Consider the following 14,217-nt stretch of genomic DNA (forward strand, 5'->3'; position numbering starts at 1 on the left):
AGGAAGTATGGACCATTTCTGAGACTTCCAAAGCTAAATAACTTTGTCATGAGATTAAAATATATTTTGCAGACACCGACATCTTCAATGGAAGACATGAGGAGATAAATTGAAAAGGGTTAAAAATCACTGTGATATAGAATATTGAGTCAAATTTAGCTTGGTACTGTATCAGATTTAAACTGCACTCTACAAAGCATTTTCTTCCTTCACAAAGATGAGAAAAGGAATATGATAGTATTTCAGAGTAAAGTCCTTTAAATCCATGTGATTAGACAGCCACCATATTCAACCCATGGCAACTGAACTTCAATAGCATACAAATTCAATTAAGGAGGAATCATGTAAATCTAGATCGAAGACTAAGGTACCATAAGAGTTTCATTCCAAAGGGGAAATGATTTTAAACTGAGACTGGGTAGATTTAGGTTAGATATGAGGAGAAAGTCACCACAGAGGGTGGTGATGCACTGGAACAGGTTGCCCAAGGAGGCTGTGGATGCCCCATCCCCGGAGGCATTCAAGGCCAGGCTGGATGTGGCTCTGGGCAGCCTGGTCTGGTGGTTGGCGACCCTGCACATAGCAGGGGGGTTGAAACTAAATGATCACTGTGGTCCTTTTCAACTCAGGCCATTCTATGATTCTGTGATTCATTTTACCGTCTAACAGTATTAAAATGTGGCTTGGCCTTAATCTTTATATGTTAATTCTTCTTATGAATGATGCATTTCCTATGCCATTTGCAATGAAGCTTGGTCATATTCCCCGAGAAAAAAAAAAAAAAGAGAATAAAAATTTTATATGTTTTATTTCAAACTGATTACTTCACTTGTTTTTCCATTAGGATTCACAGGAGCTGAGGCATCTTTTCAGAAGAACTGGAGGTTTGTGGCCAGTAATCTGCAATAAAAACATTAATTAACTGAGGAAAGCAACATTTAAAAAGATATTCAAAACTATTTTCTGCTAGAGGCATTTCTTTGGCTACTTTACAAATCATCTGAGGAAAGCAATCTATTTTCAGTGATTTCTTTCTTAAGAAAGATTTTCCCATACTTATTTAAAAATGTTTTTGAAGTGAGAGGAAGAGGACAGGAAATCTGCAGATATTGTCAACATTCTGTTTTAAAGACATGAAGAAATTTAAAGGAAATAGTGCTGCCTTCTATCAAACAACTTTTTTTTTTTTTTTTTTTTAAATTAATAGCATTTTTTATCACCTTGAAGAACTTCTGGAGGTGTCTGATTGCCTATATTTCTAAGGCACCAAAAGTTCTGTTAGGACAGACAGAAGACAAAGTTTTGTCAACCTCACAAGGAAGATGTGGGAGCTGGAAGAGATGTGTCTTAGAATACAACTGGTTTAAATTCATTTGAACAGCTAGCTCCTGAGTGCCTCACTATTACTGTAGAGAACATAAAAGTCTCACAACATTTAAATCACTTTCTTTTTTTAATACTGTTATTTTAATCAGTCTTTCTTAAGATCTCTCTGCACTAGAAAGTTAGAATTAAATATGCGAGGCTTTGGGTTTCAAATGGAAAACATCATCTCCCATTTGATATTATTTTTGAAACTAGACCATGCTAACATTTAAAAAATCAGTGAGGATATCTCTACATTTCATTGAATGTGAGATACAAACTTGACTAAAATTCACACTTTGTCAAAATGAAACCAAATCAAAATTTGTCCTGTTGCTGAATTCCTCCAGGATTTTGTATTTAGACTCTGTAGTTTGCAGATGAAATTACACTGCTTTGGGTTGTCTCCGTAACATACTTACAGCTTACATCATACAATAGATTCCTTTCTACTTGCAGATTATTCATGTCTAAGATGAAGAGCTTTTTCATAATATTTGCTAGCTCTTCTTACATATATGTACATGTGTGTGTAATTTGCAGAGATTGATGATGCAGGCAAAGGTATACAACAGGGCCAATGGTGCATTTTCAGATTTTTGCATTTTATTATTTTAGTATTTAACAGGGATATTTCATTTCACTGAAATTCTTGTCAACATATTCAACATGATTTAGACCAGCCTTTCAGTAACTTGCATGAAAAGTTAAGCTTGAAGGATTATAATGTTCTCTAAGTTCTTTCTTGCTGGAGGGAAACAGATTCAAAATATCTGGAGGTTAGTAACATATAAGGAGTAAAACAGGCTGACCAATCCCAAGTGAACTTGAAACTGATTAAGTTTGTCATCCAGACACTGAAAAAAATGAATCTTCCAGTTGCATCCTGAGAATAGAAGCATTTACTCATTTCTCACTCCTTGGAAATATAAATAATGGGTTTTGAATCATTCAGTCTTCTATTCACGACTTCAGTTCAGACTTTTCCCCCTCAGGTCTAGCTCCAATATGCCATGAACTCAATAACCTGATTCATATAAAGATTACCTAAATCACCAGTATTGTTCATGAACAGCTGTCAAGAACATGGAAATACTGCAGTGTATTTCAATCTGGGGAAACAGTTACTTTCCTTACAGACTGTTTCTTCGTTGTACAACAATATTGGATAATGTGTATGTATGAGTATTTACTTAAATCCATCTGACCTACGATAATTCATGTTCTCTACATGGCTATTCAGAGTCTCCTAACCACACAGTGCCTCTTAGAGCTTGAAAATCCAATTGCATCCTTGTATCGGAACTGTTGAATCATGGCCTGAACCACTGATTGATCACCAGAGGCAAGTACTGATTCAGCTGCAGGAGCACAGGTAAAGGTAATTCAGCTGTGTGACTGGAAGGGGTGGAGCCTGGCTGCACCTCTCCTAAACCCATTTAAGGGCTGACTGCCATTAGGGATGGCTCTTTTTCTGGCGATTTCTCCCTTTGGAGTTCTTCTGAAGCTTAGGATATGGGTGAGTATTTTCATTTATTTTCAGTTATCCTTTTTCACTGTGCTAATCCTTCTAATTATATGACCTGTAAAATGCCAGTGTTACTACTCCACTCTGCTAGTTGTATATTTGTTGATTGTAGAATCATTTTTCAAACTGAACTCAGATTATATCTATAAACTGTACTAGCAAGTCACCATACTTTTGAATTCAAGTTAAATTCCTATTTTCTACCTTTTCATGTTGCCACTTTTTATAAGAGCTAGCAAAAGGTTTCTGCGTAATTAAGTTTCTGCATCTCTCTTGCCCTTCTGGCTACAGTGTGCAAAATATATAAATAATTAAGATGCAGGAGAAAAAAGCCTCTGTGGGAGGCTACCGTCATGAAATTTTAGGACTCCATTGTCATTCACAAAATGAATGACTTGCAGAGATCAACTGGTGCATCACATATGCAGCTACACTTACATCTCCATTAGCAAAGCAAATTCAGTAGGATGAATTTATATTATCTCTAAGAAACTTCAACAAGGCTCACAGCCAAATCTTCCAGTGAATTTGAAAGAAATTCCAACGTTCAGTTTTGTGCTGTGAATTCACTAAATGTAAAGGATTCCAGGTGATCCACCAGAGATTTCATCATTTTAAAGCCACCCATAGTTATATTTCTAGAGTCAAATATTTGACTTGTGATCTGTGCAACATATAAAATACTTAATATATGCTCTGTTTTTTTTAAAGGCAGCTCATAAATTTATTGCAGTCTTATGGCATACCATTCAGATTGATTTATAGGGCACAGCTCAGATTTTTTATAGCTGAATTACCAAGCACAAACCGGGTACACCATCCCATTAAAAATGAATTTACTATGGGAACTGCACATTGAAAGTTAAATAATGGCTTGATTTTCAAGCTGGAACTGAAATATTTGCTTTTCTGCCAACTAATCCAAAACAGTCTATGAATAATTACATTACTTTTGACTTCAAAATGTTATTTATTTTCACTGAAGGTCATAGTCTTTGGGGGAAAAAAGGCAGAATAATGAGCATTTCTTTACATACCATGACCTGCAGTGTCACCACTGTCACACCTTTTCACTGTAGGGTATGTCTATCCAGGAAAAAGAACTCAGTTATGCTGTTGTCTTTTTTAAAAGGTGCATTTAATTTATTTTAAAAGAAATTTTATGTAGGTATGCACACATACTCATGAATAGCTGCAATGCATATAAACTGGGAAGTTACAAATGAGTTCTAGATCAATAAAATCTAGAACAAAAACATTCTTAATCCCAAACCACATCACCACAAATTATGCTTTGCTTACATTTCGTAGTAAGTAGTGTTAGTAAATACCTAAAAAAAAAAAAAAAAAAAAAAAAAAAAAAAGGAAAAAATAATGTGGTTCTTTTTTTCACATTCTTTCTTCCACCTGTCTGATAGTATCATAAATTCAGCAGTACAGACCTTTAAGGGAGAAATAAATGATCATAACAGGATGTGGAATGTTATAAGGATGCCCAATGTAATTATTTCTCAATGTTTCTGTACTACAATCTACGTGGATAAATGCAAATACTTCAGAAGAAATACAGGATCCCTGTCTTCTCATCCAGTACAGACTCCATTTTTATTTCTAAACTTTTCTGAGTGTTAACTTCATGATTTATGTAAGATTGAAGAAATCTTTTAAAGGCGTTCTATATAGGATTTTTTTCATCATGTGACATAGAAACTTTTCATTACAAGAAATGATCGAAGTATTAAATCATCAGATATAGTTGTATAGTGATGCCTATTTCAAGTTTTTTAAAATTAAAGGTAAACTAATCTCCTTTCCATTCTCAGCTATTGGTAATTATTTAACTGGGGGGCCTTCTAAATCTGCAAACAAATTCTGAGAATAACTGAAAATTTAAACTTTTTAATCCATGCTGCTATGTGAAGTGACCAGTTGACACAGGCTGTGTTGGAAAAGATTCACGACATACTTGTTCACTTCTTGTGAATTGAAAAGGAATCCCTCACTTTCATACATACAGGGTCACACTTAGTTCATTCACACAAAGTTTTGGAAAAGCAGGGAAACTCATTATGTGGTTCTACTTACCATAATACATGGGCAGTATGTATTTTGATTTGGTTTGGTTTTCCTCTGCAGACTCTCTCCTTTATTTTGTTATTGTTTTTTTTTTTCTTTTTAGCACAGAGGTTCATTTATCCATATATGATGTGAATTTCACTATCATAAACTCCTCCTACATCACTTTAAAGCACATGGTGCTTGTTGACAGCTTATCAAGGAAAACAAGTGCCGGCTAAATGCAAGAGGACAAGTTTCCTCCTCTGTTTGGAGAAAATAGAACTGAATACTGAAACTGCATTGAGCCAATAGTCAGGTGAGTGACATTCTTATGTATTTTTGCTGTGCTCTTTGGATGAAGTGCTTACACACCACAGGACTACTGGTTTCATTATATTTTTTCTCTATCCAAGATGTAATTCTGCAGTAATAGAATGTTTTGGGTGTAGAGGAGGACAATAAATATGCTATGTGGAAAGATCAAGTTTAATTTTTGTGGGTTTTATCACATTTGAAAGAAGCATATTAAGAAAATGCAGAATTAGCACTTCCTGATCAAACCATGATTGTTTCATTCAAAGTTTCCTCATTTTTCTCCAGAGTAGTCACGTTCAGCTGTGCTTTGGAGAAGGTTCTGCATTACCCAGGGCTGTGGTCCTACAGCCAGATATTGTTGATTGCTGAAAAGAAATTTTCTAATCATCTTTCTAATGCAGGGTATGGAATGTAATTTATATATATAATTTTGCCTAGCAATCAGCATGTTATTTTGAAAGGAGACTAAACAGGAGCCAAGAAATTTTATGGTATAAGACTTGAGAAGAGAAAGCTACTTGGCAATGAGCTCCATGAAAAGACTCACCTGTCTCTATCTGCAAGTAATACATATAGAGAAGAACATTTATAAAAAGTGTGTTATGTCCATGCAGAGTACTGAGTGCTTCTACCAATACACTTGATAGTAGTTCTTCAGTAATGGATTGTAGCTGCTAATAATCATTTTAAGGTATAATTGGAATGAAAATAAGACTTCTTGTTAATCTGGCATGTGTGACAGATTATGGTAGATATGAATTACTAATCGTGTTGTGAGACATCATGATTGGCTAGAGGTGTAGTACATGATGTGAAAGATGCACAAAAGTGAATTATTTCTTACCTTCCTTTATAGTTTTCCAAGTGTGGTGACAAGTAACTTTTAAACGTAATTAGTCTTTTTTCAAATACTAATTTCTGAATTTTTTATTTCCTAAGTAATTAATGGCATCAAATAATAAATTAAACTCAAAAGTCAATTTAAGGTATGTTAGTACTTACAATTTATGACAGTTTAGGTCTTAAGAATTGTTACTAGTGCATTCTCTTCTGGTTATGAAATCCTTCATGTAGACAGAAATTGTAAATAAATATTTCATAATGCTTAATCATTGTCATTTGAGCCACTTATCTGGTGAACCTCATGATTTTTTGGGGATTTTGAGGCCCCAATGTTTGTCAGTCAGTGAGCTTAAGTAAGTAGTGTGTGATAATCTGCTGAAGGTCAGAGATCACACTTAGCAATGTGGAAATAAAGGTTAATTTGTGCTATATTTTCTAAACTTCCCTCTCCAAGGCTTGTGGAAACATTGAGGTGGGAATACCAAAGAACAAATATTGGGAGTGGAGAGAGGAGATTGTCTTTGAAAAATTGATACAGGGTTCAGTGTTAATAGGAATAGCAGATTCTTGCATGTCCAAAGTTAGAAAAAGCTTTCAGGTATTTCATCTTGTCTTTGTATCTCTGCTTACACAAATGCTACCCTGGAAAAAGCTGTAAAATATACTAAACAATGTAGTAAATTCATGTCAGAATTAGATATGTAATTACTAATCCCAAATATCAGTCTAGCCTTGTACCTTCTATCATGAGATAGCAATCTTCCTTTTTGAATTTTGTTTCCCTACCATGAGAAGAAAGATCAACACAGGCAGTGAAAGATAATGGACACAATACAGGACACAGAATTTATGTTCAGAAAATGAATAGCTTGCCTTTATAGAACTAACATGTATCAGCCAAGTTGCTTAAGGAAGAGATTATTTTGTCCATTCACCTTTTTCCTTTTATCGTTTTGTTAGATATTTTCCAAAAAGGACCCATCTTCTTTAAAAATTTCAGGTTATTCTCAAAGCAGCAGCCAAGGATTACTCCACATGGTTAACACTGATGCAACTCAATTTTACACACACAGCTGCCAGTCACGAGAGGAAGCATCTGTTTTAGGATATGCCAAGTATCAGAACTTCTAGGTATCTTGTTTGTTGATTTTTTTTTTTTTTTTTTTTTTTAAATGAACATGGTAATCATCACCAATAAGGGATAGAGAAGGAGGGCTGGGGGAAAATTACTACTTCTCAAATCTGTTCCTAAATCAGAGGAAGAGAGTGACTGTTTTCTTTGTTAAATTTTCTAGTTACATTTTGGGCGCTCATTTCATAAACTGGCAGAAAGTTCTACATTTTGTTTTCATTTGCTACTGTCTCTGGTTAGTTTTCCTTACATGCTATTCATATCCTATGAAGCATTTCCCAAGGGGTAGAAACTGTTAACAGCACAGCGTATTTACAATCTATAAAAAGAGGCAAATATTTCCCTAAATTAATAATTCTGCTTATTAATTAGAAAATCAGAAATCATTTTGAAGACTTTCTTTAGATGAAAGCAAATTCTTCTCTTCTTTAGTTTACTTGAAGTCAGAGAACTGGTCTTTTCCAGTAATCTCAGATCTGTCCTTACTGTGACAGTGGATTTCTTTCCAGGACCATGGAGAGTGCTTCCACGAGCCCGGAGGGGCATCCCTCCACTTCCTGTGTGCGAAGGAATGTATTTTACTATTAGTATTAAGTATTTACAGGAAATAAAATCGGATGTGTGGATGTATGTGGATGTTTATTCATCTTCTTAAGCTGAAGACAAGACAGGTGAGTGTGCTAGTGATTTATGAGTGAAATTTCCCTCAGGGAAATGTTTTATTTTTCCTGAGTTCTGCATACACTTCATCCCTATTATTCTTTGTCTGCAATGAAGAAATGGTTTACTTAAGAATAGACACACCAGTTTTTATGGATTTTTAAAAATAATATCCAGAAATAGGAATGTAAAATATTTTGATTGCAGAAAAATGTATCCGAGCCATCCTTTCCCCACACTGATGACTGCACAGAGACACTTTGCCTGCTGCTTACCTTTGTTTGTATTGTTTACATCTCCCAACTGTGGTTATGCAACTTTCTCATGGCAACAGCAGAAGTTGAAAACATGGACAGAATTTTACAGGAAGTACTTTTTACTCTACTTCACTAGACTGGACAGGCCTCTTTTAGGATCACTAAAAATGCTGTAGCATTGAAAAATTTTGTTTAAAAACTTTGATTAAAATAAAAATGGGCTCTGGAATCTGTTCCATTTTGGGGGATACTTTCCCCAAATGATTTTCCTGATAGTGTTCAAGTAGTTTTAAATACTGTACTGCAATGGTATTATAGCCCTAAAAAAATAGGAAAATGTGTTAGCAGGTGTGTTCAGTAAAGTACAATGAGTTTTAAATCCGGTATAATTCAGATCACTTTTCTTCTTGCTGTTCCATTGTGATGATTAGCTTTGAAAACTGAAGTCTCCCCTGCTTCTCAATGTTTTACAAAAAACAGTTAAAGCCAATCCACAATGAAACTCCATTCAATACCTAATCAGAAGACAAATCCAGACAATATCTTATGGGAACTGTTAGTCCTCACTGTCATACAGTGCTGAAATTGCTTTTGGCATTATCGTGTGATTATACTCAGAGAAATATGAGGTGAGCAGAGAAATGTTCAAATGAATATTTCACTATAACTGCCAAACTTTTTTAATTTAGATGTCATTTCTATCTCATATGTTCCAGAAATGTATATTTCAACAGATATTCCTTAAGAAAAAGCACTCTGAGCAGGATATAATTGATTTACTTAGGTGTCAAATGGCTGATTGTTGAGAAACACACACAAAAAAATACTAATTCTGAAAAAAGTACCCCTGTCAAAAGCAAAACAGGAAAAAAAAATACATGGTCTGAAAAAAAGCATTTATTGTTTGTGTGTAACATAGAAAAATGCATTGCATTTGAAAACATATATATAAATTGATTGGTATGTGTATTAAGGTTGAATGAGAGAACCACTTTACAATGTTCCAACTTTCTTCCTCTGTATGTATTAGTGGATGTATCCATGCATAAAATATTCTTTTCAAATAAAGATAGAAATGACACACATTAGTTGCAGGTTATTAGTGATTTGAAAGGGGAGGTGTAACACTGGACTCCAATGGCAGCTGCAGAAAACATTTTTGAGGGAAAAAAACCAAGTGCTTCTTTGCACTAAAAGGCAGCGGATCTGAAAAAGCTCCAAAAGAATACCGGAAATTCCAGATCCTTTCCTAAAATCTTGAGCAAAAAAAAAAACTTTATAGTTGCTGGCATTAAAGAAATGCTATAGAGCTTGAGCAAGCTTAATACTTCTGTTAAAGACTGTCTCATAAGGATGAAACTTGCTAAAAGATTAGATGTAATCTGTTTTAGAACAGAAATCCATTTGTAACAGGATTCCTTTTTATAGTATATGCTATTTAATATTATTGATTTGGGCGTTACAGTGCCCAAAAGCATGTCACCTACTTGAAGAGCTCTGTAATTCCTTTAGTAAGATGACTGTGAAGAAGCCCCTTCCCTCTGTGATAACTGACTCTGAGGATATTACCGAGTTCAAAGAGAAGGCACAGATATAATTTTCCCCTATAAAGGCAGTTTACATAGAGAAAACACAAAGAACCTCACTTTATCCCCTCAAATAGGGAATATATTGATTTAATATATATATTTATAAATAAGATTTCTTCTTCTGAGCTCTTGATTTGAGTTTCCTTAAAGGGTTTCTTTGTTGTTCCTGCAATTTTTTTTAAACAGTGAACAGATACATAATTCTGGTTATCCTTGTAATTATTCTGCTATTTTAATTATTTCAAGAATTCTTGTCTTCTAGAAGCAGTATCTTGGTAGCAAGTAATATATTTTAACTTTTTTTTTTAATCTGTCTTTTTTTTAATAAAAATTCTCCTATTCATGCCTGCTAGGTTTTAACCTTTTTTTCAGTCCAGGCATTTGCTAATTTGCTATTCTCATATATTTCCATCCTGAATACAGTTACTATTTTCATTTTTTGCCACCAGTCATATCTCATGATCTTGCCCTAAAGTGATGCTCCCTGACTACCCTGCCACTGTCCATGCCTTCATTTTATCTCCAGATCCACTTGCTCAGTTTCCTGCTATCTCCACTAATAATATCCACTTATTTTTTTTTTTTAGTTCTTTCTTTGAGAAGTTTATCTTCAAAAATGCAGCAAAAAGAAACTCTTTGCATTTATAGGTTTAAAATAATGTTTCCTCTGTTCAGTTCTCTAACCAGTGACCCTTAAATACCTCATACAGGCAGCACTGTGACATTTAGACTCCTCAGGAGCAGGTGCTGGCACAGGTGAGATTATCACAGATCTCCCATCTAGCCCTACTTTCTTATGTTTCTGTATTACAAAAATGATAAGATATTTATAAAATCTGTTTATCAAGTAGTATTTCTTCGTGAGACTGTGTTAACAGTGGCCTGCATTCTTCACCATTATAGGACACTGTTTGCCAGGAAAGTGCAGACCCAGGTAAGGAAAACGGGATTCTGGTATCTCTCTCTAATTCAGGAGGGAGTTTGAAGCTTTCATCTGTCAGCTTGCCATGCATGAAGGTTGAATTACATGAAATAGCAATCAAAAGTACTCCTATATTAATCCTTCAAAAAGAAAACTTAGACAGGCTTTCTCAGTAAAGATCAATCTCCATCACACTGTAAAACAACTTCCCACCTACAGAAAATTAACTAAGACCTATCTTCAGCTGGCCAGGTCAATTTCAAAGTTAATATCATTAGCAATGGCAAAATAAATATTACTAAAAATAGCAAAGTATAAACTAAATAGAAAACAAAACAACAGCAACAGGAAAAAAAGCAATGCAACAATAGACAAAAAAAATCAAGAACAAAAAAAAAAAACCCTGAAACAAACCTGAATGGCCCAAGTGCTATAAAAATACATCCAGGGGAAATTCAAATTAAGTGATCATACTCTAATCATAGAGATAAAAAAATAACTTATGTCCAGTTCTGTGCTAATTATAACAGAAATATATATATATATATAAAGTGTTTGATTAGGTTTTGTGACTCAGAAGGATGATTTAGGTTTTCTAAGGTGAATTTTTTTTTTTGTTTGTTTGGCTGGTCAGAAGTCTGCTTACTACATACAACTCAAATTTATCTTTTGTCTGGTAGTAAACTTCATGAGGCAGTGAAAGGTGCAATGGCCACTTTTTTTTTGCCCATGCATGATTGCAAGTCTCTTCTACTTACTGTTTTTTTTATGTCTACGTAGGTGAGACTATGAACAATGTGCCAAAGGCATCCTGGCCGTTTCATTTAACTCTTCACAATCAATATTGATATCTGCCAAGGCAGTAAAAGGCAGTAAGTTTCAGAGTAATATTGAGAGCCTACGGGAACCATATGAAGAAACTTGAGGATTGTTTTATTTCAGAAGTTAAAATAGAGCATCAACATTACCACTTCTGGCTGACACAATGAATATAGCAGAAAGACACTTCAGAAAGAGTGCCAGACTGGAACAAGCAGACTGAATGCATGAAACTCAGGAGTTTCTAAGTAGCCATCTACCCAGCTAGACTTGACTAAAAGAGAGAAGCACGTTCTCTTCCCTCTTTGTGCTTTGAAGACAGGTAGAGTGTCGCAAATTGATATCCTGCCTTGGATGTCTGAATATCCCTCTATAGCCCTGTCTCTTGTTCTTTTTCTGTTAATCAGTATTACATATCTGTTTGTACAGCTTTACCATAATGGCAGTAATAGCACATGGAGCAAAAATCACGTCTTCTTTCAGCACAACAGATGGACAACTCAAGTTGTAACATTTTGAAGTACCAGTATAAGCAGGTTTGTGCTTCCTCCTTGTCATTGATAATTTTTTAGTCATCAAATGATAGTCAAATGGCACAAGAAATAATTTCTCCTCTTGCTTCTTACAACTATTTTCGCTATCCAGTGCTTTTGTTATTCAGAAAGTGAATAATAAAATATAGCCAAGCATGTGAATCAATTAGCAGAAATTTAGAGATTTAATTTTTAAGAACGATTATATTTTTTTAAGCAAAAAGCTTTAGGATTATTTATTTTTAAACTAAATTCTCAAATTTAGTCATTAATTAGTATCCTTCTATGCCTGAGGTTGTTGCAACAAGATTAGCACTGTCTGTAAAGATCTGGAATATCAGTTATTCCATTTATTTCTTATTGATACTATTTCATTTATTACTTATTGATACTGTCTTCCATCACATTCATCTCTCATGTATACTGAAGTTGAATGAAATTAATTACAATTGAGGACACAAGATTTCTACTACAGTTCAAGAGCGCTACTCAATTTCAGGTTATTAATATTACATTTCAGATTTTTATGTTGGAATTTCTAGGGACTTCATTCCAGATTTATGCCAGAGAATAATTGCAAAAACACAGCATAAGTAATTTTCATCTACATACTAATACATCCTGGTTCTAAATCTCATCATAAATAACATATATTGAATATAGTATTTAAAAAGCTGCACAGCAAGTAAATTTTTCAATGGCTAAGTGCATTAAAATGCTTTCTGTAAAACTTTCTTTTAAAGGCACATCAATAAGACATTTTCCTACTGTCAAATAATGCTTCTGGCACTATAACCATTTCAGGAAAGAAGGCAGTATTATTTCAAAAGGCCATATTTTCAGTTTTAATGAGTATTAAAGATTATATTAATACTATGCTACAAGTTCGTTGACTTTAAGGGACACAATCCTCAACTAAGTGTTGAAATATTACCACCACCACTGTGGTGATAGCAACTTTGGAATCTGGTGATTCTGGGATTGAAGTGAACAAAACTCCTCACTTCACCATAAACTCTGTAACCTGGCTCAGTTTTTGATCCTCTCCACAGTGAGGCAGAAAATCTTCTATTTCCTTTAGAAAAAGGACATACAAGGAAAAGTCCTGTTACATAACAGCCTCGGTTGTTAAAATGAGTTGGACTATACTTCGGCACCTCCTGAAATTTATCACTATTTTCCTATTCACATAGAATTTTATGGATTACAAAATCCCCAGATAGAGTTGTCAAATTACTGTGTATGAGTGTATAGCTGTCTAATACAGACACCAAACAACAGTGCTGAAGACAGCTGTACAGGTAATGTAAGTGCTTGCAGATATTCCTATCCATAGGTGGAGACATAGATCTTCCAGGGACCTGTATGAATTTTGTGCTGCAATTTGGTTTCAGAAGAGCTGAAGTAACACGTTCTTCTTTGCTCTACAGAAATGACAAATGAGGTGATACTGACTAACTCCTTTTTTCTTCACAGAATTCATCTCATAGTTTGTTTAAAAAAAAAAAAATTTCCAGTGCTCAAACACGTTCTATTTCTCATCCATCCCACAAGTTTTCTGACCAGAATAAAATGACAGGTTTGTATCATATCCACTTCACATCTTCAACTTTGTAAGGACTTGTTACAGTTTTCTCAGCCATCACATATTTTCCTTCCTCTTTTCTGTTGCCCTGTTTGGTCCCAGCCTCACAAGTCACATTGGAAATAGTTCATACTTATTCAACAAGATGCAGACACACTGATATTGCAATCTAAAGCTTTGATAACATTAAATTAGGTGGCAAAATAAAATTTAAGTCTAAGATATACAGCAAAGACCAAGAAAAATTCAGATGACTAAAGCTAATGCACATGGGCTTGACAAAAGCTAATACATACGGGTTAATCAGTACTGTGACTTTTAAAACTATGAGATTTGGTTATAGGAAAGAGTTTTCATTCTTTCCTGCTAAAGACTGGAAGAAACTGGCTCCTTCATCTGCCATCAGAGCTTGATAATGACTGGTAAGTTGCAGAAAAAGTAAAGTGTGACTCCATTACAAATCCAATAGTTTCTTTTTACTTCCTACAATATGTAGCACTTAATTGAATACCATATACTAACTTTCCAACATTACCAGCTCTTTTTCATGCACGGTTGAAATGCTTTGTGACCTTGCTACATCAATCCTGATCCAGAATTGGCTGATTTTC

The 14,217-nt window shown here is 34.5% G+C and overlaps 1 long non-coding RNA gene across 1 annotated transcript; it reads left to right on the plus strand.

Moving 5' to 3' along the window:
• Nucleotides 1-2,844: 2,844 nt before the first annotated feature.
• LOC125696291 (uncharacterized) lies at nucleotides 2,845-7,903 on the plus strand. Its single transcript, XR_007378266.1, has 4 exons — nucleotides 2,845-2,884; nucleotides 5,073-5,267; nucleotides 7,110-7,240; nucleotides 7,751-7,903. It is a non-coding gene; the product is annotated as an uncharacterized LOC125696291 (long non-coding RNA).
• The last annotated feature ends 6,314 nt before the right edge of the window (nucleotides 7,904-14,217 follow it).

Source organism: Lagopus muta, chromosome 7 (genome assembly GCF_023343835.1).
Source record: "Lagopus muta isolate bLagMut1 chromosome 7, bLagMut1 primary, whole genome shotgun sequence".
Taxonomy (NCBI): Eukaryota; Metazoa; Chordata; class Aves; order Galliformes; family Phasianidae; genus Lagopus; species Lagopus muta.